This window comes from Astatotilapia calliptera, chromosome 12 (genome assembly GCF_900246225.1).
Source record: "Astatotilapia calliptera chromosome 12, fAstCal1.2, whole genome shotgun sequence".
In the NCBI taxonomy this organism is placed as follows: Eukaryota; Metazoa; Chordata; class Actinopteri; order Cichliformes; family Cichlidae; genus Astatotilapia; species Astatotilapia calliptera.
Genome location: NC_039313.1, coordinates 5,862,857 through 5,889,420, shown reverse-complemented (window position 1 = coordinate 5,889,420; position 26,564 = coordinate 5,862,857).

The window sequence follows — 26,564 nt, the reverse complement described above, 5'->3', positions numbered from 1 at the left end:
CACAATCTATCTCTTGCTGCGTGTCCAACAAGGGCGTAGATTTGGCATGGACGGAAGGGACATGTCCCCACCAATATCCTGCGATTATTGAATTGTCCCCACCAATAATTTGTTCTCTTCGAGCGAAGAAAAACAAACCCGATAGCAAGAAGAAAAAAAAAAGATCTGTCAACATCTCATTCACCTAGCGGTGCAGAAAGTGTTAAATTCTCTACTGGAGTCCTACCTCATGTGACAAATACGGCCAAAGTAATTGGCTGTGCCTTTCAGGGAGCTCTGTTTAGTTTTAGCAGCGGCAAGCCTAGAATAAAACATCCGAGCTCACTGATCTGATCGGGGCAACAGTGCCAAAAATGTTGTATAATTTTGCTGAGAGATACAAAACCCACCAAGTCATTCAGTGTTCCCTTAGTGCTAATGTGTAAGAGATGTTGGTGTACTATAACTGAACTAATGTTGTTAAGTCCTTAAAGTCATATTCTTTTATTGTCACGACTGTATTTGAAGCAATTTTTTTTGTATGATACCTGATTTATATGGATTATGGCTGAAGTAAACTAAAGTCTAAAATAGTCAGTCATTTGTTTAATAGTAATTTAACATTATATAATTCACATATAAAACTATGAATTGTAATTTTAAATGGTTTAAAAGCATGTAGAATAGCATATGTAGGCAAGTATGTTTCTCCTTTTTTTTTTATCAAGAAGCAAAGACAAAAAGGAAAAAAAAAGAAACAGGGCAGGGTTCGGTGGTTGAATCATCCGTCCCCACCAATGCCAACACCGAATCTACGCCCTTGGTTTCCAGTCTCCATTAATTCTCTGTTCTAACCTGCCTGTTAGTATTTACCAGTTAGTCTCCCAGTTTTGTTTTGTTCTGCAAAACCAGCAGTAAACCTGTTGTCTGCAAATCTCACTGCTGCACACAGCATGTCCTGACACTGAACCCCGTTTGAAAGCTGGGAGTCTACATTATGTCCATGTCCATCATATAAGTGTAATTAGGATATGTTTCAGCAAACGGGGGAAAAGTGTCCAAACATATATAGACCTAGTTTTCTTTTCTTTTTTTTATTTTTATTTTTAGAGCTTACAATTTGGAATCATTTGCTAGAAGTACATAGTTTCTTTTTTTTTTAATAAATTACAATCTGATTGTAAGTGATATCTGTTTTTGGTTTTACACTGTTTTCTGTCTGGCAAAAGGTATAGCTAAGGAAAGTAGTACTGCCAACTGGACTTTGTACCCTCTGCAGGTTTTCCTTCACTACTCCATGAATCTTCTTTGTGGTCTTCCTCTTTTCCCTCTGCCTGGCCGTTCCATATTCAACATTCTTTACCTGAGATATCCACTATCCCTCCTCTGCACATGTTCAAACCTTCTCCACTTTGCCTCTCTAACTTTGTTTCCAAACTGCTCAACCTGTGCTGTCTCTCTGGTGTACTCATTTCTTATCCTGTCCCCCATGGTCGCTCCCAATGGAAATCTGAAACTCCACCAGCTCCAGGCCTCCTGTCATTTTGTTAGTGAAACCATCTCCAAACCACTCATTATATAGCAAGTCTCATTACCATTTTGTAAACATTTCCTCTCACTCTTGCTGCTGTCCTTCTATCGCAGATCAAAGTGAGGAAAAACATGCAAAGTTATATAACAAAACAACAATATTTCACTATGACTGCAACTGATTTTACTCACAAGTTCTATTCCAATCCAAAGTTAGGATCTGGGCAAGTACACTCAAAATGCCTCAAGGTGTTTTACTTATTTTTTATTAACAAAGCTTTGGTATGTATGTATGTGTAACAAAACATAAAAAACATGTAACATTAGTAAGAAGAGAAGAAATGGCAGTAAAAACAACAGTCAGTATGGAATAGATATTGAATACAGATATTAAGGAACTGTAATAGTTGCTTTATTTCTGTGGCTGCACATATGGTGAATGGCATCTTACTAAGTTTGTAGTAAGTCTCAAGTATCTGAGAAAGGCTGCAGTTACTGACTTAAAATAAATGATTTTAATAAATGAATAATCAATACTTTAACATCTACAATATTCCAGCCAGGACATTAAAAACTTAATACTGTGCATCGCAAGTAGGCTTTAAAACCTAAGCCTAGAAGCAGGAAATATAGAGAGAACACAGACAGAGAATGTAGAGAGATCATCAGGGTATTTTGTTATGCACGTTTATTGCTGTTTGGAGAAGAAGACTTTCTCTCAGCACATATATACAGCACACTACCATTTGGACAGAAACATAGACTGAAAAAGAAAATGATGAAGTGAGTGTCGTGCTAAATTTACGTTAGTGAGAAAAGGATTCAATTGTGGCTTCATGGAACTAAGTTGAACTCAGGCACTTTTACCTTAATCTAAATGTAATGAACTGTCAAATTATTCCGGGTTTTTACTTGGTTCTGACATATAATAAGTAAGTGTAATAAAATGATAAAAAGGACTTTTGCTGGTAGCTTCCAGAGATTTTTTTCATTTTGCTCTTTTCTTTCCACTTCTACAGAACTAAAATTACACATTTACAGTTTATATCATTGCACTACAGGCTCAGAGTTGACCTTTGACGTTTTAGATTTTAAAAAAGTATTGCAATTTTGTGAAACTGTCATAAATAGTTCAGAGTTTTAAAATATTGGCGTTGCAGTCATTGACATGTGACCATCAATCGAATGAGTTCATTCTTGAGTCAAAATAAAGGACTGTGCCTAATTTGAAGACATTTGCTTGAGGCTTTTGAAAAATATCAAGAAAGACGAGTCAACAACATGTCTCGCCATGGTCATTGCAGATGCATGCAAGTATTATATTACCTCTTAGTAGATTTTTGATTGCAATAATGTGAGTGGGTCAATATGAATGCAACAGATGCATTCATGCTAAAGTGAGTGATGGGCCCTGTGGAAAAGTTCAAATAAAGTGTGTAATGCAGTGAATTAGTCATTGCTATTGAACTGAAACATACAAAGAAGCATGGCAGTGGACTACTTTTAACATTAGGGGACTTTGTTAGATATATCTAACTATATCTAATCTTTTTAACAGGAGTTAAACATCTAAACCATTCATCTTCTTCTGCTTATCCAGTCAGCCTATCCCAACTGTTATAGGGAGAAAGGTGAGGTACAAACTGGACATATTGCCCAGCCAGGATCTTATTTTCTATTAAAAAAATATTTTTGTGACATCTAATCCAATCCTCTTCCTTATTGACTACCTCTCTGGTGTTACTCACTCATCACTGGAGCAGTTCAAAAGCAATGATATGACACCACTAACAGTCAGAGTGCTCTTGAAAGGATAAAAGTGTTAGTACTTCTATCTGAATTGGTGTAGTATGACAGCAAATGAATAAATGTCAAAATTATTTAAATAAGTAGTGCTGTGGTTATTTTTCTACCCTGCAGGTGCAGAATTTAATTAATTTTTGTATAGTGTTGAAAAGAAAAAACAGTTCAGGTGCTGCTGAAACCCTAATTCATAAAAATACAAAGTGTAAAAAAGCAAACTGATAAAAAGAAAAAACAAACTAAGAGGAAAAAGAAAAAATCACAACACAAAGGGTAAAAAAAAGGTGTCCAACATGCTGACTCTTTTCCAAAGACGAGGTAATGGTGCAACGTTGAGAACGTTGTTTTTGGTGCAATTTAAGGAGCAGCCTACAAGCCCGGGATAATTCTCATGAGAAGAAAATCATGGAAGAAAAAAGACACCGGTTATTTTCTGTTTTGAATCCGCAATTTTGTGTTGTTGTGCTGATGACAGCTTTTTGGCATCAGCACAGCAGCACACCACCACAAAAATGACTAGCAGTGCTGAAGGTTAGGAGTACTGCCACGGGCCATGCTTGTCATTTTTTCTCAACATTCAGGGGGTTGTACAGTGCAAATTTCTCTACAAAGTTGATATTGTTAACACTGTAAAATAAATTCTGTAAAAAAGGAAAACAACAACAACAACAACAACAACATGAAATTGACAAAATTCCAGCAGCTACTGCAGCAGAAATTAATGCTGTAAAATAAGAAAATGTATTTATTATATCTACTATAATATAGATTTTTTATATAATAAGTAATTTATAAGAAAATAGTTACTTTTTATACAATACTTTGATGTATGGTTAAAAAAGTTTTTAAATTTTACATTTTCACATACAAATGAAAAATGCACATGAAATGTTATTACAGTTACAATATGTTGTTGATTGCTGATCATATGCAGTATTATTGTAGTTGATTATTAAGATAGGATTTGCATGTTATGAACATTGAAAGAGTTGCACTTAATAAAATATAAGCTTTACAGAAAAATGTACAAGCACTGTTGTATTACAGCATTAGTACGTTTCAATTTTCAATAGAATGATGGAATTTAGTTTTACAATGAAAAACTTGTTATTATAACATTATCAACATTTAGCAAAGAAGCAAACAATCCTAAACTTAAAAGGACATTAAACATTGCTGATGTAAGCAGATATCTCCCACTTAATTCAGTTCAGTTTTATTTATATAATGCCAAATCACAACAACAGTCACCTGAAGAAGGTTCTTTATATTATCTGGTAAAGTCCCCACAATAATATAGAGAAATTGTCAACAAAACGACAACTCCTTATGGGCAAACACTTGGCGACAGCGAGAAGGTAAAACTCCCTTTACGCAGGAAGTAATGACAGAACCACCTGCCGTGACAGACTGGGGGTGAGCGGATTGAGACAGGAGAAAAGATACAGCTTGGAAGAGAGCCAGAGATGAATAATAACTAATGATTAAATGCAGAGTTGTGCATAAATGCGCAGTGAGAAGAGTACATGAAGAAGAAACAGCGCATTATGAGAGACAGTCCAGGCCAAAGAGACATAATTAGAGGCTTCAGGGTCACCTGTCAGATTATATCTGTTTTCCCAAAATCCAACCTGGGGCCTGAAAGCTAAAGGCTCTGCCTCCCATGCTACTTTTAAATATCCCACGAACCATAAATATGCCTCCAGTCTGACACTGAAGTGTTCTTTTTTCATGATATGGAAAGTTTTTCATGATACTATGACGTCTTTATAGGATAAGATGGGGCCTGACTGTGCAAGATAGAAACAAATATAGAACAAATTTTTTTTTGTTTCAATCCAGGAACAGTTGACAACAGGTCAAAGTCACACTGAAACAGAATGGAACGACTGCCTATTTCAAAGAAATGTAGCTAAAGGCTGTTGCTCTCTCCTTATCCATCCTGATTTATGCTAGTGTCTCTCACAACTGATAGCATGAGACTGCACCTGCAGCCCAATCAGGTCGCACAAGCATTCCACCTGCTTTAGAAATACAAATCTATACATGCTCTTGCAAGAAGGCTTGTGGTGTCATGAGGAGAGCTGGAAACGGGGCTGTTTAATGGCACATATATTGTTCACACTCACCAACTTGAATAACTTAAGAATAAATCTATACAGAAGGTTGTTTTTTGTTTTCCTTGTTTGTTTGTTTTTTTTAATTGCAAGAAATGAAAAGAAAGGCACACCAGAATTTAAACAGGCTGATGCATGAATATGTAATCTGACATCATTTACTACACTCAGTATACCGTGAAGTCTTTTTGTTATTAATGCCAGAGGAGGTCTGGAAGTTTACAGTTATTGAATTAGCAGCGCCTGGCCTGTACTGAGCTCTGACAGGGCTGCATTTTGTTAGTTAAGCCCAGAAACACTAAACACAGCACATACGGGTGTATTAACAGCACCTGACTGATGCCATTGTTGCTGAAGGCTTTTTGCTCACTTTTTGAGGGTTGGATTAATTGTGGTGGAGCTGTTTCTAGTTGGCAGTTAATTTCTGTAATAGGTTTTCCAGTAGGGTTATTTCACGGAATAACTTCGTAACAGTCATAGTTTATAAATATTTGTGGTCAGCTTGTTTATAGTTATTTAAGATAGTGCAAGAACCATACATGGACACGGATTTGTGGTTGGCTTGTTTAGTGAGAGTCCTGTGTATATACTCACATTCATCATTATCAGTTTCATGTAACCTCACACGTTCTTAAAGAACATTATAGCACACGTATCCCCTCTCGTTTATTTCCTTTCACTGACTTTCTCACACATACACAAACACAGCCGCTCCTCTCGCCTGCCCACGCATTTGGCCCTGCAGATCTTCCGCTGGTGTTGTTGTCAGTCTCCTCACACCCTGGTGATACTGTAGCAAGATAAAATCACCAGCCCACGTGGACCGAAGAAAGGCCAGCATGGGTTTGATAATTGGAGAGTGAGGGGGAGAGGGAGAAGCAATGCAATCAGACTCGGATAAGAATGAGACCTTAATTTGACATTTTTTTCTTTCTATCTATAGAAGGCTTTCCTTTGAGCTCCTCAACCCCCCTTGCCTGCAAACTTACAGTATCACTGAATTCTAATTAGAGAGCACTTGATGAGAGTGTGTGCTCACGGTGGCCTAGATAGTCTGACTTCATCGGTATGAGCCTCGGTGCCCTGGTGCAGTCGGTCCCCAACTGTGCCATCAAACGAGAGCTCTAGTCTCTGAGGGATGCTGGAAAAAGGAGCGTTGGGGGGGTAGTGTGAAGTACACGGAGAGATAACAAGACTGGGCATCACCAGAGGTGGTGGCAGGGGGGAGGAGGTAGATCTGAGGGGTACATTAGTAAGGCTGCGTATTTGAAGTTTGTGTATGTGTGTGATTATCAGAAACATCTTTTAACACAGGGCTCTTTGAATGCTCAGTGTTGTGGTGCTAACGCTGAACACTGCTGTGATATAACAGCAATTATAGGTGTTCCTGACTCCTATATAATCACTAGCAACTACTACACTGAGCCTATTGTACCCTGTTGTTTAGAGTGGACTTAATTACAGCACCCTAACAAATTATGTCGTTAATGTTTAATTTGGGGATTTTGATGTTTTTACATTTAAAATGATGCAGATTTGCATTTGAGAAGAAAGTCTAGCCCTGATTCAGGAGGAAAAAAGTAGTTTTCTTCTGCATCATAAAACACTGGACCAGCTGTTTATCCTCTCGAGGATATTTGAGGGTGCATCGGAGTTTGCTCAACCAGTCGACATGTGTTTTGTGGACTTGGAGGAGACATCTGAGCATGTTCCTTGGGGTGTCTTGTGGTGGGAACTTGCATGTATGGGGTATGAGGCTGTTGTTTCTGGTCACTCTGTTCTTGTACAACCATAGTGAAGGTTTGGGTAGCAATGTTTGCACTGACAGTGGGTTAGACTCATGTCTGCTGGGTGCTACGACTACCCTTCGTAAAAGATTCGAGTCACAATTTGTTTTTTTGAGAAAATCTAGGGTTAAAGAGAGTGGAGTATAAAAGTGAAGCTGTCACTTTTTAGATCCCTCTGCATTCCTACCCTCACCTATGGTCACGATACAGGTGCATGTGGCAGAAATGAGCTTCTCCCAAACAGTGGCTTGGTTCTACCTCAGTGATAGGGTGGGGGATTCAGTTATTCGGGAGGGGCTCTCAGAGTAGAGCTCCTAGTCTTCTATATTGAAAGAAGCCTTTTAAGGTGGTTCAGGCATCTGACTACGATGCCTCCTGTGTGCCTTCTGGTCAAGGTATTCCAGGCATATCCTAACCGGAAGTACATGGTGGGCAGACTCAGGACATGCTGGAGAGATTAAATTGCTCAGCTTGGTTGGGAATATCTAGGTGTCCACCAAGAAGAGGTAGATCAGGTGGCAGGGGAGAGGGAAGTCTATGAGCAGTCCTTTAGAGCTGGCTAGCCTGTTATTTCATCACCCAAAATAAAAACAGGAAAAAGGAAAGGTTTGAAATACAGGGGGTGCAGAATTATTAGGCAAATGAGTATTTTGTCCACATCATCCTCTTCATGCATGTTGTCTTTCTCCAAGCTGTATAGGCTCGAAAGCCTACTACCAATTAAGCATATTAGGTGATGTGCATCTCTGTAATGAGAAGGGGTGTGGTCTAATGACATCAACACCCTATATCAGGTGTGCAGAATTATTAGGCAACTTCCTTTCCTTTGGCAAAATGGGTCAAAAGAAGGACTTGACAGGCTCAGAAAAGTCAAAAATAGTGAGATATCTTGCAGAGGGATGCAGCAGTCTCAAAATTGCAAAGCTTCTGAAGCGTGATCATCGAACAATCAAGCGTTTCATTCAAAATAGTCAACAGGGTCGCAAGAAGCGTGTGGAAAAACCAAGGCGCAAAATAACTGCCCATGAACTGAGAAAAGTCAAGCGTGCAGCTGCCAAGATGCCACTTGCCACCAGTTTGGCCATATTTCAGAGCTGCAACATCACTGGAGTGCCCAAAAGCACAAGGTGTGCAATACTCAGAGACATGGCCAAGGTAAGAAAGGCTGAAAGACGACCACCACTGAACAAGACACACAAGCTGAAACGTCAAGACTGGGCCAAGAAATATCTCAAGACTGGTTTTTCTAAGGTTTTATGGACTGATGAAATGAGAGTGAGTCTTGATGGGCCAGATGGATGGGCCCGTGGCTGGATTGGTAAAGGGCAGAGAGCTCCAGTCCGACTCAGACGCCAGCAAGGTGGAGGTGGAGTACTGGTTTGGGCTGGTATCATCAAAGATGAGCTTGTGGGGCCTTTTCAGGTTGAGGATGGAGTCAAGCTCAACTCCCAGTCCTACTGCCAGTTTCTGGAAGACACCTTCTTCAAGCAGTGGTACAGGAAGAAGTCTGCATCCTTCAAGAAAAACATGATTTTCATGCAGGACAATGCTCCATCACACGCGTCCAAGTACTCCACAGCGTGGCTGGCAAGAAAGGGTATAAAAGAAGAAAAACTAATGACATGGCCACCTTGTTCACCTGATCTGAACCCCATTGAGAACCTGTGGTCCATCATCAAATGTGAGATTTACAAGGAGGGAAAACAGTACACCTCTCTGAACAGTGTCTGGGAGGCTGTGGTTGCTGCTGCACGCAATGTTGATGGTGAACAGATCAAAACACTGACAGAATCCATGGATGGCAGGCTTTTGAGTGTCCTTGCAAAGAAAGGTGGCTATATTGGTCGCTGATTTGTTTTTGTTTTGTTTTTGAATGTCAGAAATGTATATTTGTGAATGTGGAGATGTTATATTGGTTTCACTGGTAAAAATAAATAATTGAAATGGGTATATATTTGTTTTGTGTTAAGTTGCCTAATAATTATGCACAGTAATAGTCACCTGCACACACAGATATCCCCCTAAAATAGCTAAAACTAAAAACAAACTAAAAACTACTTCCACAAACATTCAGCTTTGATATTAATGAGTTTTTTGGGTTCATTGAGAACATGGTTGTTGTTCAATAATAAAATTATTCCTCAAAAATACAACTTGCCTAATAATTCTGCACTCCCTGCAGTGTAAATTTAGGAGATCACATGAGATTCCTGATTCTGGTTTTAACATTTGTCTCTTCCAAGCAAGTTTTGCTCTTGGAACTCACATTCCTCTGGGAAAATCGGTTCGAGGACGGTCCACGGACAAAGAAGGATCAAATACCTGGAGCATATTAATGTCTGCAGGAGTAATGGGTGGAAGGCCTGGTGTAAACCCACTGAGCTGGGCTGCAACGGGTTCCCGGGAACAGTCTCTGCACTACACACTTAGGCTTCTTGGCACTACAGGATAGCAGGGGAAGAAAGCCACCAAAAATATCACTAAAAGTGATAAAAGAACTTCCTGGTGTCTGTGAATCAAGACAAGAACCATGGTTTCTTCACCAGGGTTTTTCACTGATGATAAGTCCAAGCTGCCCAACAGTGCAGTTGATGTTTCTTTAAAGTGAGAACATGAGAAAAAAAAATCATTGAGGGAGCTGAGTTGAGGGAATAATAGATGCACATTAGAAACTCAATTTTAATGTGGAATATAACAATTACGTTTCTTTATTTGTAAGAGTTTGGACAAAAAGGTTAATGAAGCTCCAAAAATTATAGTTTTAGTCATTAAACAGCACATTTGAATTTGGCTTAGTATAGGATGGGAAGATGACCACAATGAAGTTGAAGAGGGTCACTCTACAAAATGTTCTCACCTGTGTTAAGTCATTTAGCATTAGCGACTACAAGCTGTTATGCCCGAGCTTTAGCCGTGACAATAATAATAATTACGAGACGGCCGGAGCTGAAGAATCAAAGCATCCATTTGGCAGATGAGCTTCCAAATGACCCACTGAAAAAAGAAATGGCACCTGGCCAGCAAACATGTCAGCGCTCTCTCCTTCTTTCTCTCACCTTCTCGCTGGCGCTCTTTTACCCTCTGTCTCTATCCCACATTCAGAAGGCCATTTAAATGACATAGATGCTCACACACACCACATTTTCTTTATAATGTGTTACTTATCGTTGCTGTGCACACATATAAGCATCTTTCCATGTATGTAGTATGTATGTATGTATGTATATTTGGACATTCGAAGTATTCTTGTGAAAGGAGACACCTTCTTTTTTCAAAGAATAAATAAGTCTCACCTACACACAGAAAAAATAAAAACAAAAAGAACACAAACTCATCACTTTCCCTGGTGTAATTCCACACTGTGTATTGCTTCATGCAGGGATGTGGCTGCAGAGGAGCTGCATCACGCTAACTACCAACTACAGAGACAGGGAGGCAAAGAGAAAGAAGAAGAAAAAAAGTCAATTAGAGAGGTGTGATAAACCAACACATCACAAACCACTACAGATGTTTGTGTGCTCCATATTTCTTCTGTCACAAACAGAAAGGAGCTGAAGATGTGTGGACGGGTACTAATGGGGGAAAACACATTTGCATTTTTTAAAGAACATTTCATTTGAAAATGAAATTATGTATATTTCAGTATTCCAGTCTACTAAAGCATGTATTTAACATCTGATGCAGAGTCAGTAGCTCCAATGGTATTCAAGGGTGTTTTTGGATTAATTCAGTTAAATTACATAAAAACATTTTTTATAGCTTTTCTAACTCACGTGACAAATCTTTTGGCAAGCATTTATGAAAACGTTTACGTTCATTTCAACTCGTCTTTTTGGCCATCTCACAAGCACAAGTCAGATATCAAATTGCCATAAAGAGGTAAATAGTCTATGACGATTATTTAACCTTATTAACAGTATATGTCCAGATGAACGGTATCAACTTTTTGACATTTTCCAAGAACCCAGAGTGATTTTAACCATCTGGAGTCGATGGAGTCACGCCATTGCATTAAAATTATATGACTGATGTAAGATGATGATGATGTAGCAGTAAGATGCAGTCTCCACTTCAACTTGTGTCTAAAGTGCGTACGTCAAACTATGTACCAGTTTGTAATTGTGTTGATAAGCCAAGTAAGACCAGACTTATGATAAATAATTGACGTGATGCTTTTTCCTGAATACTGTTGTCATGTTTAATGCAATTCAGTTCAATTCAATTTATTTATAAAGCGCCAAATCACAACAACAGTCACCTCAGGGCGCTTTATAGAGAGAAAAAAAACCCATCAATCATATGACCCACTATGAGCAAGCACTTTGGCGACAGTGGGAAGAAAAAAATCCAACAGAACCAGGCTCAGGGAGGGGCGGGGCCATCTGCTGCGACCGTTTGGGGTGAGAGAAGGAAGAGAGACAGAGATTAATAACAAGTATGATTCAGTGCAGAGAGGCCTATTAACACATGTTGAGTGAGAAAGGTGACTGAAGAAAAACACTCAATGCATCATGGGAATTCCCCGGCAGCCTACGTCTATTGCAGCATAACTCAGGGAGGAATCAGGGTCATCTGGTCCAGCCCTAACTGTGTGCTTTAGCAAAAAGGAAAGTTTTAAGACTAACCTTAAAAGTAGATATAGTGTCTGTCTCCTGAATCCAAACTGGAAGCTGGTTCCATAGAAGAGGAGCCTGAAAACTGAAGGCTCTCCCTCCCATTCTACTTTTAAATACTCTGGGAACAACAAGTAAGCCTGCAGTGTGAGAGCGAAGTGCTCTAATAGGGTGATATGGTACCCACAGGAACCCAGGAAGAAATGGTAAAATTTTGCATTTTGAAAGGACAGCAAAAAAAGAAAAAACAAACACACCCCCTTTACTATTGTTGGAAAATGCACCACATAAACCAAAAACATTATATAGCAACACATGGCATTTAGTTGCTTAGGAAGATAGAAAGAGTGATATAGCAGGTTTTGAGATGTGAGGAATTTGTGACATTTAGCATGTTTGTAGTGTAGTTATGTAACCTGATTGCCTGCATTTTGATGTAAACGGTTATGTATAACTTTGCTGTTTTCAAAATTTGTTTTTGAAATTTTTATTTACATTTTAAGTTATGAAAATGACTTGTTAAACATGTTTATAGTTTTCACAGTAAAAAACTTTTTCTACTTGAATGTTATTTTTTTTGTGTGTTATTTTAGGTCAATTGTGTCAATACAGTATGCCAAAATAAAGAAGATATAAGTATGAAGTCAGATATGTGATGTTGTGGTAAAAAGAATGATGCGAAACAAGGTAAGGTAACAGTTTATAAAGTTAAAATCAGGAGAATTAAAAAAAGACTCCAGAGGGTTAAAGCTGACCCCAGCCCAGCTGCCAGAGTCTGAACTTCAACAAAAGCAGTGGTGAGCAGTTTTCTACCTGTTAATGTTTCTAAAGTAGAATCACTGTGGCGATCATTTTTTCATCTTTGCTTCGTGTTGCCGACTTTGTGTTCATACCTAAATACTAAAAGAACAATATCTGTTTGAATGTGTTCAAAACAAAAGTCCCTATTCTTGTGGTGGTGTGTGGGGCTGTAGCTTAAGTTTTATATCATTAACAGGCGGTTATGTGCCAACTATATCATGCAACACTTCAGGTCATTTTAATGAGTAATAATAATGAGTAGTGTAACAAATTACTTTCTTTATTGAGTAATTACTGAGTAATTAAGTAAAATGTTACACTACTTTGACAAAAAGCTACAACTAATATGTAATTACTTTTCGTGGGTATAATCATTCCACTTTGGAAAAAAGAACATTTCAAATAAATCATTAAAACACAAACACAATGATACAGAAGACTTTTTAAATTTTCCCTGTCATCTTTCCTTATTCTCCCATTGGCAGGATATGTAGGTGTTTGGGATATGATCAACTCTGCTGTGTTATAAGTAATAGTCACAGCATGCAATCACAGCCACTGTGATGACACAAGCTCAGCAAGAAAGTTAGATATGGTTAGTTGTTTTGGCGACAATTATTCAAAGTCAGTTCATTATATTCATTGGCCTAAGAGAAGGAAAGCAAAGGCCCAGTTCATGGAAGATGCCAATACATCTCTCTCTGCCTCCTACTGATCCCCAGAAAGTTGTTTATGCAGTAATCATTGTCAGCTAGCAAGTTAGGCTAGAGTTCAAAACACAGCAAGATTTAGAAATGACTAAAAACCGTAAAAACTCAATATAAAGCTTGTTTAAACACTCGTCTATTACAAGAAGAGGTTATTGCATATTAGTTAGTTGCATATTATTTTTGCACAAGTTACATATAGATGTCAGTTCTTTTATAATGTGCACATCTGTGAATTTTATCCAGTTGTTGCTTTTTGGAATCTGGTGGAAACATTAGCAGCACAGTAGCAATGTGTCAGCAGCGTTTTTATTTTAGTGTAATAATGCCAACTAACAGGTAGATAAACTGCTTTTTACATTTTGGGGTCTGTCATGTTTTTGGCCACAGCGATGTGAAAAAGGGCCGTCTTTAATGACGTGGAAAAAGGGAAACTACTACTGCAAATCGGGTTGATCAGTGTCCCACACCTGACCTGATGCCTCAATCATAAATGTGATGTTCAGAATTCCACTGCTGCTTTAATAACAGTGGATTAAAGTGATGAGTAATTACAGCTTAAAATGTTATGCTCAGGCTGAGTACATTACACTACAAGAAGGGCCCTCATAAGTTATGTGACCTTCACACACTGCAGTTATTGCTGATCAATATTCAGGCGATTCTGTAAATCCAAATGTAACTGATATCAAGTTTAAACCAATATAATTTATTAAAAGGCTAATAGGACGAAGCAGGGAATGAGTTTAGCAGATTGGATGGCCAAAGGGGAACTAGGGTTGAGCTTGCCCAAGGCAAGGGCAGGCAGCTGGAGGTCACCATGGAGGCTTGAGCAGGGAAGCCCGGAAGCCAAGCTAAGTTAGCCAGGCTGAATAATAAATTAAAAAATGGGTATCAGCTGCATCAGCAGGCCACAGCTAGCAGCTGTTTTTAGTTGGAAAACACCACGACTACAGAAGAATCTGTTTCCAAAGTATTTTGTTGGAAACAGAGACCTCTAGGATTCATATATAATGGTTTGCTGTTTAATTAAAAGGCCTATCAACTACATCTGTGCTCTGTTTAAAACTTTTTGCAATGCTCCCAAGCATTTACTATATTCACTTAGCAGCGCTTTAAAGTTATAAATACGCTTGCTAAATATATAAACACATTCTGCCTTTAATTTAGCAACATCTTTTATTAAAAAGAGGTTTATTGAGCTTAAAAACTGAAGTTGAATCTTAAAATCCTTGCATGCTATGTTTATATATAATATATTATATATAATTTAGGGAAACAGCTGCTTAGCATCCAGAATCCGTACTGGACAGTTGTTTAAAGCTCAGTAATATAACATTTCAAAGCACCTGATAATATTTGAAAATGATAATTTTGTTTGGTGTTTTTTTTTCTAAAGGGAAAAGAAAAAATGATGGCAATAAAGTCAAAAGTAATGAAGATGGGAATATGCAAGAGTGTGTGTTATCTGCACAGACAGGAAGAGGCATGACTGAAAAAGTGGAAAGATGATGACTAAAGTGGTGCGAAAATGATAACTACACCGAAGCATGAGTGAAATATATGAAGATAAAGAGAAATGTGAAGCTGAAACGGGAAGAGAGTATGACAGAATAAAAATTGAGAGGGATGAATCACAGCAGAGGTTCAGAACTGCATGTGGACTGCGCTTAAAAAGGAGCAAGAGGAATCGAAAAGAGCGCCGAACGGAGTCGGGTGATAAATGATTCGAGTGGTGCACGGGTCGCTCTTGCCTCCTCATCTTACGCAGCTGACCTTGGGCTTATGAGCTGTAATAAAACGTGGCCAAGCACTCCTGAAATTGGTCCACTCGACGTAATGCTCTGCAGCCTTCTGCTGCATTAGCATATGGCTTTTACAGAGTACAGTGCATCCAACACATACAAATATTGCGCCGAGAGAGCTGCGAGGGAGATGATGACGGCGACGACGAGGAGAATGAAGACAAGAAATGTAGTCAAGGATCAACAGCATTCATGGTGGAATGAAGAGAAAACGTAAGAGGAACGGTTAAGTGAGAAGGAGAGCACAGTAGTGATATCTGTGGAGGCAGGAGAGGCGGTGATGACAGAGAAGAGAAGGATGAAGTACTGTAATGGAGGGAGAGGAAATGATAAGGTGAGGGAAAAATACGAGACTGGGGCAAATTAGATTGATGGTGACAAGGAGAAGGAAATGCAAAGGAAGGGTTGAGAAGGAGATGATAAATGGTGATGAAAATGGAGAGAAGGAGAAAATACACCCAGTGATGTTTGTGGCAGTAATAATATGGTCTGAGACATCTCCAGAATCATCTTAGCGCTCATAAAGTTAGCAGTACTTCGCTGCTGTTGCGTCACATGAAAGATGAATTTGAAATGTCACTTCTCAGCACAACACGTTCTGTTCCGGCAGTGGCGGCAGCTGTGAGTGGGAAGATGAGGATGAGGAAGACCAAGCGCAAGATTATTCCATCACTTTTTTAACACCTTCAAATTTCTCTTCTGTGGCCTCTTTACACCGAGACAGCATCTACCTCTCCATCATAATCACCCTCTTCTTCTCTTCACAGGCGCAAAAAAACACCCCTGACTTCTTTTGAGGGTCTAATATGAGCGGAACAAACAGCGTGTCTCTCTCTGGGCCGGGTTGGTATTATCTTTAGGCGTTGTTATATTTTCTGCGAGGTCTCGATGCTCCTCTCCAGAGGCTCCCGAGGATTTAATGGAGCTGTGGGGGAACCAGTGCTTGCCCAGTACAGATTAATTGCTCTATTTGTTTGTTTGGACAACTAATCAATTAATTCCAGTGTAGGGTTTATTAAGTGAGCAATGTGAAAACGGGAAAAAGCAAAGAGAGATCGATATAGAATGAAAACTGGACAAAGGAAGTGATGCAAAGTGGGATTGGGAACATTATTATCATGGTAAAAAAAAATATATTGTAAAGATGCGGTGGAGTACGGGCATTCAGCAGTGAGTGTGCTGTAATCCATGTTTTTCTTTGCTCAGTGTCCTCAGGCTCAGGTCACACGCAGGCATGTTGGTGCATGTGAGCCCCTCCCTTTGAAATTGCTGTCTATTACTGCCTTTACTTAGTGCAATGATAACGTGCAGAGTTCAGGTCAGAGCATTCATCCATTTTCCAGAAAAAACACAGATTTTAGGAAAAGGGTATTTATGCAGTATACCTAATTTATGTGCATTTCATTTCAGCTAAGGGTGTCACTTTCAAGGACAGCAGAGTAATCACAGTGGAGAGCACAATGATAAAGATACAAATACAAATACAAATGTTGGACTCGACATCAACTGGTGAACTGTAGCACATCATTTTTTCCTAAATTAGATTTTAAGAGTGTGGCTGAGAAAAAGCTCAACTATTGGATGGATCATCAAGTTTGAACAGACATTTACCACAAACCCTGATTACTTTAACAGTATCCTAACATTATTGTATTTTCTGTTCATTTCTAGGTTTTTTTAGACAAAGTCTAGATTATTTAATGTAATGTTTGCTTTAAGTTTGTGAAAAGTAGAGAAAGATAAGAAATGTGGGGAAAAAAGAGAGCATGGAAATGGCATGCAGTAGAGTTTCTGGAGGTGTGCTGTAAAGTCAATTCCCGTCTGCTGACTGGAGCAGACGGGAATTGAACCACCAACCTTGCGATTAGCAGATGACCTAACAGCATTACCAACAATATGGTTTCCAAAAAGTTGTTGGGCCCAGCAGCTGCCGGGTGATTTGTCTTTCAGCTGATTCACGTAGCACTAACCACCTGCTATAATCGCTGACTGTGCAGTGGCACAGAGAGAGCATGGGGGCTGTCTATGTGCAGTGCTGCTCATAAGAGGAGAGAGGAAGGAGACAGAGAGACACTGGAGAATTCATTTCCAAATTTAAGTCACATTGGAAACATCAGCCTTGTTTGGATACAGCTGTGAATGATTTTGCCAAAACACTATCACTTTTAAAAAAATTCCTCACAAGTCATTGTGATGTTATGAGCTAAATAATTACAAAAACAAGAATCTATGACTACTGAAAGTTTTGAAGCATGTGACTGGCATGACTCATCAGTTTTCAGTTTATAATAAAAATCACTTGTTATTTAATAAGCTGTAAGAGATGTAATGGGTTCTGAAATTTGTGTAGATGGGTCCCTATATTTTGTATATATTGTTTATGTTGCTTTTATTATTATCAGTTATTTCCTTTTATCTAATTAGAATCTCCAGGTTGCACTGCTAGCTAACAGTATATGTCAATGTGTGTGTTGGCTACAGTACGTGCCCCAATTAAGTTTCAGGGGTCTCTCCTCTTTTACCATTATTCCATATTTCAAAACTGCTTGCTCTGACTTGAAAATAAAGGATCGATTATAAAGTGGTTTGGCTTCAGTGTGAACCAGTGCTGTGTATAGACATGGACTTGGCAAGCAATGACATCATTCAAAGATGTTCAGGGCAAACTCTTTTTTAAAAAAAATTAAAACAACAACAACAACAAAACAGGTTAATGTGTTTCTATGTAACATGTTTTATATTTTTTGTCAGTTAAATTAGTCACAAGTGACCACTTGTGGGTTTATTGCAATCACAGATGCGTTTATTACAAAGTACTATAACATACCTTGTGATTCCAAATTATGCAAATATTTAGTAGGACTGAAGGATAATTTGCCCAATCAGTATTTTGTTATTATTGATGCAACGATGATGTAGGATCCTGAAAATCAAACAGCTATTATTCAGTGGAAGCTGTATATACAAGTAAACCTTCTTCCCCACAGACATTTTGACTTGTCACAGTAAGGAAAGCATTGGTGGAAATAATGATGGATTAGTTCCATTAAGCATCGTAGTAAGCCATTATAGTGAACCAGCATAAACAAACGCAGGACTTCCCCTAAGTAAAATACAGCCATCATTAACACACCTCGGCTTTCTTTACTTTGACAAGACAAAATGTCTACCATGAAAAAGGTCTATAGTTCTTTCCAGCATGCAGCTTTTTCAAGCCGACTCCTAAATGGCATTACATCCTATATAATTGTCCAAATCAAACCTGGAAATAAATACCAGACTATAAACTGCAGGCGATGTAATGTGAGGACATTTCAGCTCCAGCAGAGATTTCTACTCTTACCACTGCTCTGGCTGTGTATAAATTCCACAATGCACAAATGTCTCATGTTCATATCACAGCTATGATTTATTTTGCATTTTCTGTTCTAAGGCTGTGTAAATGTTATTTCAGTGGCTGTTCCACACTGGCAAAATTAAGTTTTTAGAGAAAGCAGCGCTTCTCTGATGTATAAATGATTGGAGATTGTGAGAACAGCAGTGTCAACTCCCAAATCACTGCTATCTGCTTGTGAAAATTGAATATTTTGATTCAAAGTCTTTCTGGATAGACTGTAGTACTGCTGCTATAAACTGCATGTAACTAACACATAGGGCCTAACAACTCGTAAAGTGAGCAATCATGACAACACAGTCTGAAAGGCAATTAAAAAACATCACCATTAAGGGAAAAAAATAACTGAAAAGTTTAGAAGGAGGGTGACGCATCATTAGAGTCACGAAAAGCAATAATATGTCAAAAAGAAGTGAAAATAGATACATTTCAAAACCATGTTTTTCGAACTTAAAGATAAGTTTCTAGTTTGAAAATATCACGGTTCGCTGCAGGCACTCATAAAATAATTGCTTTACATTCACTCTGCTTTGGTGTTTCCAACATTGCATTGTTTCCATTACAGCTGTTAGAGAAACAATGCATTCTCATACTCAGGGAACCACTGGGTAACTCTTATGATGCTAGTGTTGGAGAGATACGCACGAGGTATTCTTTGGGTTGTGCCTTGATACATTGTGCACTATGCATCAGATAGCCAGACCATCAATCGAAGACGAAAATGATGTTTCCTAATGGGTCCTTCATGGCCGTCCATATGTGACGAGCTGGTGCTCAGACTCATGTCACTGTAAACTGTGTCACAGCAGTGGCTATGACAAAATGCCATTACTGTAATGGCTTGTGAATGAGAAGGAAAAATGGTGGCTCACCAGCATCACAGCTTGTATACAAGGAAGTCACTAGAAAGTCTTCATTTAACATGGTGGTTATTTAAATATGGGAATCCATCAAACTGCAATATAAGGAATTCTACTACCAACACAGCTCTGATGTGGCAATGAAAAAGAGAAAGTCAGGAGTTAATGGAAATAGATGAGCAGGGTGTGAAATGTAACAGCAAACCTGACGACATTCAAATAATTAAGACCAACACAGACAGATACTTTTTGCTAATCACACTAAGAAATGCTGCGAATTGCCTGAGCAAGCTTTTGGACAGTAGCATTTGTAAAATCATGCAAATGAACACACAAGGTTATGTTGAATTTTACTTTATGACTGTTAGATCCAAATAATACGTGTTGGAAAATGTACAGTGGCTTGCAAAAGTATTCGGCCCCCTTGAACTTTTCCACATTTTGTCACATTACAGCCACAAACATGGATCGATTTTAGTGGAATTCCACGTGAAAGACCAACACAAAGTGGTGCACACGTGAGAAGTGGAACGAAAATCATACATGATTCCAAACATTTTCTACAAATAAATAACTGCAAAGTGGGGTGTGCGTAATTATTCAGCCCCTTGATTCAATACTTTATAGAACCACCTTTTGCTGCAATTACAGCTGCCAATCTTTTAGGGTATGTCTCTACCAGCTTTGCAGATCTACAGACTGAAATCCTTGCCCATTCTTCTTTGCAAAACAGCTCCAGCTCAGTCAGATTAGATGGACAGCGTTTGTGAACAGCAGTTTAAAACTAAACTGTAAAACTAAATTTTAGAGAACCCCAATCACTTGGAGGTTCTCTAAAACTTGTGCGATGTGCGATCGTGGCTCAAGAGTTAGTCAGAGGCGGCACCAGTGTCTGGCCGCCTCGCTTCTGTCAGTGTGTCCCAGGGCAGCCGTGGCTACAGTGTAGCTTGCCATCACCAGCGAGTGAATGACTGAATGTAGTAAAGTGCTTTGGGGTCCATAGGGACTAAGTAAAGCGCTATACAAATACAGGCCATTTACCATTTTTTGGAGCCTGCAGGACAATGACGGCTGGAGCAGCTATTAGTTGGACTGGGGAGTTAGCTGCCGAGTGCATCCTAACTACTCTATGATACTTTAAACCTGATGCTAAGACTTCTTTTGAAAAGGTGTGAAGTCTATGATAATAAATAGAAGCTTCTCGGTGTAATGGGCTCAACACTGCCAGAGCCAGTTTCACACCTTAAAAAGTGTTTAAGCTGAAATCGTATTAGTTACATATAAAAATGGTTGCAATGAACATGAAATGTACAAATGAAGCCAAAGCTATGAGAAGGTGTCAACACATGAGTGTGGATGTTACACTAATGCATGGCTTCTGCTCAACTTCCTGTGCTGTGATTTAACTTGTTGAGATCAACTGGTGTTTATTATTTACACTGTCAAACTCAAAATTACAAGTAATTAGAAGTAACACACACACACACACCTACACACACCCACACACACACACACACACACACACACAATGACTGTGATTGTGTTAAAATGGCATTTGACCAAGACAGCACAGCACCAAGCTAGCAGGACATATGTGGAGGAGGCTCAGCATCTTTAGATCTCTCCACCTTCAGTCAGCCCTCGTTGACACAAACACATTAAGACACTGAGATCATTATAGTTAACTAAAACTAGATGTGAGGAAACAAACTAAAAAAAAGGACTGTTGAAAAAATTTATACATTTGAAAAGATTCTGTGAACTTTGAAAACTACGGTAAAATAAAAACATGAAGAAAGCCGTAGCTTTAGTATCTGTTGGAGATCGTTAAAGATTTGTGTTACAGCTTTCATTACTGATGAGGCATTGATGAGCATGCTTATTGATACTCTGTATGTCTAAAGGGCTGTGAGTCAACTGCTTTCAAAAGGTTTTGTGCTTTCATTGTAACGCCTGTACTGATTTTCCTGACTGTTGCCTCTGACACGTCTAAATATGACACATGTTTATACAATAATACATTTACCTGAACAAATGTATGTGCTGCATCAGCAATTATTGTGTTGTTTAGTTGTTTCAATTCTTTCTCTCACCTCCTGATTGTGCAAAATGTTTTATTAAGTTTTGAAAGTGTAATTTCACAATGTTTTGTGTTGTTTATGAGCCAAAGAGTCACATTTTGTAGCTCTGTAGGGGTATACTCTTGCTGTGCAGCAGTTTGCTCCACAGCAGACCAATAAAGTTGAACTTAAACGCGACACAGCGTGCCCATGTGTGTGCTTGTATGTGTGTTTCGTCTGTGTTGGTGTTGGGTGTGTATGTGTTTTCTGAGTAAGTGTTGTTTGTGCTAAGTTCAGCTAAATAAGCAAGAGACGCACAGTCACAGTCACAGCTACACATGGCAGCTTGCCTTCCAGAAGGGGTGTGTGTCCATCACACTCTCCTCTCGGGCAGCCATTGCCAAAAGACGCACAATTTCACAGTGAAACAAATAAGTCCTATTTAGTATTCCTCCCAAAGTGCAGCAGAAACCGAGCATACACTGTACACCTACCTGTCAAGTGATACAGCCTGATTTTGTCAAAATCTCTTTGCATCAATGACTCCAGCATGGAAGAACTACATTAACTGCGATTATTCTGCCCCTCGTTTGTGGCTTGGTTGGGTTTCTTTGGCTGGTGAATTTCTCAGGTTTCCCAATAGTGGGCAGTATTACCCCTTCAGTTTGTGGCTTCTTCTTTGGTTATTTGGTGTGCACTACACTGCCCCCTTTGGTGATGGGTTGTAAGCAGCAGGCAAAGTTCACGCAGGCAGTGTGAGAAAATGCATGGAGCAGAAAACAAGCTGCACAACTTTAAGCCCAGTTTACATCGTTGGGGAGTTTGTTGAGCCATAATCTGCAAGTAAGCAATGTCTAGCTTCACTTTCTGTAAGATTTGTTACTTTCATGTTACTTAAAAGGTTATTTGAACGTATGGTAAATGGCCTGTATTTATATAGCGCTTTACTAGTCCCTAAGGACACCAAAGCGCTTTACACATCCAGTCATCCACCCATTCACACACAGGTGATGGCAAGCTACATTGTAGCCACAGCCACCCTGGGGCGCACTGACAGAGGCGAGACTGCCGGACACTGGCGCCACCGGGCCCTCTGACCACCACCAGTAGGCAACGGGTGAAGTGTCTTGCCCAAGGACACAACGACCAAGACTGTCCAAGCCGGGGCTCAAACCGGCAACCTTCTGATTACAAGGCGAACTCCCAACTCTTGAGCCACGATCGTATAAGGAAAGATGTTAATGATGAATGTAAAGCATAAGGAAAGCTATGTTGCTAACTTCTGTTTTGTTTATAAAATATGTTGATACTGATGCTTACGTATTATTTTACTGTATGTTCACAGTCTTACAAATTAAAAGAGGAAAAAAGGGTCTTCAGTTAAAGACACAAAGACAAAGCGATGTGTCCTGTCGTTCCTGGAACCATCTCCTCTTATGTTAAGCTCGCTGCATAGGGTGAATAGCCATACATTCACCTGAGGGCAGCAGAGTAAGAAGATTATCTATCTATCAAGCACCCAAGATGTCTCAGCCTGAAGCGTCTCTCCCAGATGGTGGTCCGGTCAGAGTGCCACTCACGCTCTTCACGCTCTTCACGCTCTTCACGTCGTTCATCCACCAGTCAAGCTGCAGCCCGAGCCAGAGCAGAAGCAGAAGCCGCCCGCACCAGAGCACAGTACGCGAAACGCCAGATCGACATGGAGGTTGAGAAGGCACGCATCGAGGCAACACTAAACGCTCTAAAGAAGGAGGGTGAGGCTGAAGCCGCGCTCGCCGCAGCTCATGTCCTGGAAGCGGCAGCCGATGAGGAGCATGACGCCGTTGACCTCACAGAACAAGGAGTCTCCTCTAAGACACCTCCTTCCATCAGACGTGCTCAAGATTATGTGAACGCTCACTTCGCTAATCGCAGCTTGGTAGTTAATGAAGACGGAAAGCCTGATACAGGACAACTGGTTGGTAATAACAACGCTCAGCATCTACGACAGAGTCAACCACCAGTTGCCTCCTCTCCAGGTGAACATCTCACTGATTTTGTAGATCAGGAGCAACCAAAGTCCCCTCCTATAAACAGAAAAACTGACATTTCAATCCAGCCTAAACCTTCATTGCCTCCAAAGACTGAAATCTCAGATTTCACAGCCTATCTAGCACGTCGTGATCTGCTGACAGCGGGATTCAAGGTTTTCGACAACCGTCCTGAGTCTTACTTGTCCTGGAAGTCCATTTTCCGCAACGCCATAGAAGGCCTCAACCTCAAGTTCAGCGAAGAGCTTGACCTTCTCAACAAGTGGCTCAGCGGGGAGTCACTACAACATGCGCTGAGGATCAGGGCGGTCCATGTGAACAACCCACACGCAGGTCTTCAACGTTTGTGGCAACATCTGGACAAAAGTTTTGGTTCTCCAGAGGTAGTCGAAGCATCACTTTTCCAACGCTTACAGTCTTTTCCAAAAATATCTAATAAGGACACTAACTTATTGCAGGATCTTGCAGATCTCCTGTTGGAGTTAGAGTATGCACAAAGTGAAAATTATCTACCTGGCCTTAGCTTTCTGGACACCCCAAGGGGGATAAACCCGATAGTGGAAAAGCTCCCCTACGGACTCCAGGAGTCCTGGGTGAAACAGGGGACAAAATACAAAAAAGGACAACGGTGCAGTTTACCCACCTTTCTCATATTTTGTTCAGTTTATAAATGATTATGCAGAAATGAAAACAGATCCTAGCTTTATGTTACAAAGTTCAAACATAGTAGCTCCAAAACCTGATAAGCCATTGTTGAAACCAACTAAATACAGAGGTGCGGTTGCAGTGAACAGAACAGATATTAGTCAAACAAATGTCACAGCTCGAACGTCAGTTCTCAACCCAGACAGACAATGTCCTATTCACCACAAGCCCCATTCACTTGCCAAATGCAGGGATTTTAGGTCAAAAAAACTAGATGAAAGGAAAAGCATCCTCAAAGAACATGCTATTTGTTATAAGTGTTGTTCTTCCACAGGTCACCGAGCTAACGATTGCAAAGCCATTATCCAATGCTCGGAATGTAACAGTGACGCTCACGTGTCTGCCATGTGTGCTGGCCCACCTCTGTGGGCAACCAAGGACTCTAACCTCCTGCCTCAAAGCCACGGCGGGAAGTCTGATCCTTCAAGCCCTGTAACCACAACTGCTTGCACAGAGGTGTGTGGCCCACGTCTAAAAGGCAAATCCTGCTCTAAGATTTGTTTAGTCGACGTGTATCCCCCCACAAATCCTGAAGAGAAAAAGAGGATGTACGCCATGTTGGATGATCAAAGCAACTCATCCTTAGCCAGGTCTGCTTTCTTCAACATGTTTAATGTGAAAGGCACTATGCTCCCATACACCATGAAAACATGTGCAGGTTTGTCAGAGGCTGGAGGACGCAGAGCAACTAATTTCGTTATTCAGGATGTAAATGGGGAAGTGTCCATGGTGCTGCCCACACTGACAGAATGTGATCACATTCCAGATAATAGAGATGAGATACCCACCAAGGAGGCTGTGTCGGCTCACCCTCATCTACACGCACTCGCTTCACAGATCCCTCCTCTGGACCCAGCCGCGGACATTCTCCTCCTCTTGGGCCTGGACATCATCCAAGCTCACAAGGTTCGCAGTCAGATAAATGGTCCAAACAGTGCACCTTATGCCCAACGCCTCGATCTGGGATGGGTGGTTGTAGGCGATGTCTGCCTCTCAGGTGCCCACAAACCCACAGTAAACTCTTTCAAGACAGACATTCTGAATAACGGGTGCCCTACCTCCCTTAGCCCCTGTGCAAGAAAAATCTATATAAAAGACAAATACACAGAAAGCTGTCCTAAATTCGAGAAGACACAAGCAGAAGTAGGCAGACACATTTTCCAGCAAACAGCAGATGATGACAAAACGGCTCTTTCAGTAGAAGATGCATTATTCCTGGAAATTATGCACAGAGACTTTACTAAAGATGAGGTGAACAATTGGGTAGCTCCACTCCCATTCCGCTCCCCCAGACAGCGTTTACCCAACAATAGGGACCAAGCCCTTAGTTGCTTAATGACGCTCCGCAAAACACTGAAAAAGAAACCTGAAATGAAAGAACATTACATTGAGTTTTTAGACAAAACTTTCAGTAAGGGCCACGCTGAACCAGCTCCAGCTTTAGCTCCAGAACAAGAATGCTGGTATCTCCCTAGTTTTGGCATTTATCACCCTCAGAAGCCAGGAAAAATTAGGGTGGTTTTTGATTCAAGTGCACAATGTTTCTCTCAATGATGTGCTACTAAAAGGGCCAGATCTCAATAATACTCTTGTGGGAGTTCTGATGCGTTTTAGGTCCGACCCATACGCTGTCATGGCCGACGTGGAGCAAATGTTTTACAATTTTGTTGTCAGAGAAGACCACCGCAACTACCTTCGCTTCTTGTGGTTCAAAAACCATGATCTGGATGGAGAAGTATAGGAATTCAGGATGAGAGTCCACGTGTTCGGGAACTGCCCCTCCCCATCAGTGGCCATTTATGGACTGAAACGAACAGCGATGGAGGGAGAAAAAGAACACGGCAATGATGTAAGAGAGTTCATTGAACGCCACTATCCATTATGTGGATGATGGACTAAAATCATTTCGATCATGGTGCTGTTTTTTTTTTTCTACCAGCAGTTTTTTTCTCTTGTGCACTTGAACCATTTTTAAATAAATATACTGAGACAGTTTTTGCTGCAAATTGTGTAAGGTTCCAGCTTAACTCGAATCAAAGCCACAAGTGTCAGAGACTGGTGCTGTTATTGGGAGTTCAGCTCGGTGCATCAGCAGCCTTACCGTACACCACACGATGTTTGATCACAGTTTCGACAAAAGCAAGTATAGATTGTCGGGTGTGCAGTAAGTAGGAGTGGGAAAATGTAGCACTGTAAAATGTTCATATGATTAGGCATTGTAGTTAAGAATTGTTGTCTTCCCCAAAGAGCTGAAAAGACATTGTGTCTGCATTAATTTTTTAAATGTAGAAAGTTAGGGAGCCTTCAGTAGGAAGATACAAAAAGCTGTTTTTTACAGCAACATATAATTCTCCATTTATAGTATTTTCCATT